This window comes from Oratosquilla oratoria, chromosome 20, assembly GCF_046742065.1.
Source record: "Oratosquilla oratoria isolate Oo_2021 chromosome 20, ASM4674206v1, whole genome shotgun sequence".
NCBI classification, from domain to species: Eukaryota; Metazoa; Arthropoda; class Malacostraca; order Stomatopoda; family Squillidae; genus Oratosquilla; species Oratosquilla oratoria.
The window spans coordinates 17,338,338-17,339,269 of record NC_134796.1 but is presented as its reverse complement, the minus strand read 5'-3'; positions in this window follow the sequence as shown (position 1 = coordinate 17,339,269).

The following is a 932-nucleotide window of genomic DNA, read 5'->3' as shown; positions in this document are numbered from 1 at the left end:
TATCATCCCTATCTAATTTTCTTTTACAACAACAAATCATTTCAGCGCTCATTACATGGTCACTAAGTCTTTTTCATCCGTTAACTCCTATGTTGCTAAACCAGTCTTGCTTGTTTCCTTCTTAACCTTCTGACATTCTCTCCTTAAGGTAAGATGTCCTGAAGTCTTAGTATGCATCAATAACCGATATAATACTGAACCCATTTCACAATGGTGATGTACACTTTAGATTTGGTTCTGGAAAGAACGCAAGGATTTCATTCATCTGATGGGCAAAATTGGACCAAGTTGAGGTCCAAATAGATTGAGACCTACTGAGGTTAAGATAGATAAAAGAGCATGGTATTAGTCAAATATAATAAATGAATAAATAAATAAATTAATAAATAATAAATAAATAAATAAATAAATAAATAAATAAATAAATAAATAAATAAATAAATAAATAAATAAATAAATAAATAAATAAATAAATAAATAAATAAATAAATAAATAAATAAATAAATAAATAAATAAATAAATAAGTAAATAGATAAATAAATAAATAAATAAATGAGTATATATATATATATATATATGTATGTATATATATATATATATAGATATATATATACATAGATAGATACATAGATAGATACATAGATAGGTACATAGATAGATAGATAGATAAATAAATAAATGAATAAAAATTTAACAAAGGCATCGCTTCTGAGGATGATGATACACATATCAAACCGAGCTACAAGTATCTTGTGTGAACATGATAGCGTGGCTGAAGCTGTTTCGAACGATGTATGTTTAGTGATCTGCAGCCTTTGTATTATACTATCATTCTCTTATCCAGTGTGCTATTGGAGTTAATCATAATAAATTTGACCGTTTAGATCTAGACAAATAAATTTAAAGTTGATCATCTATATATCGGGTGCGG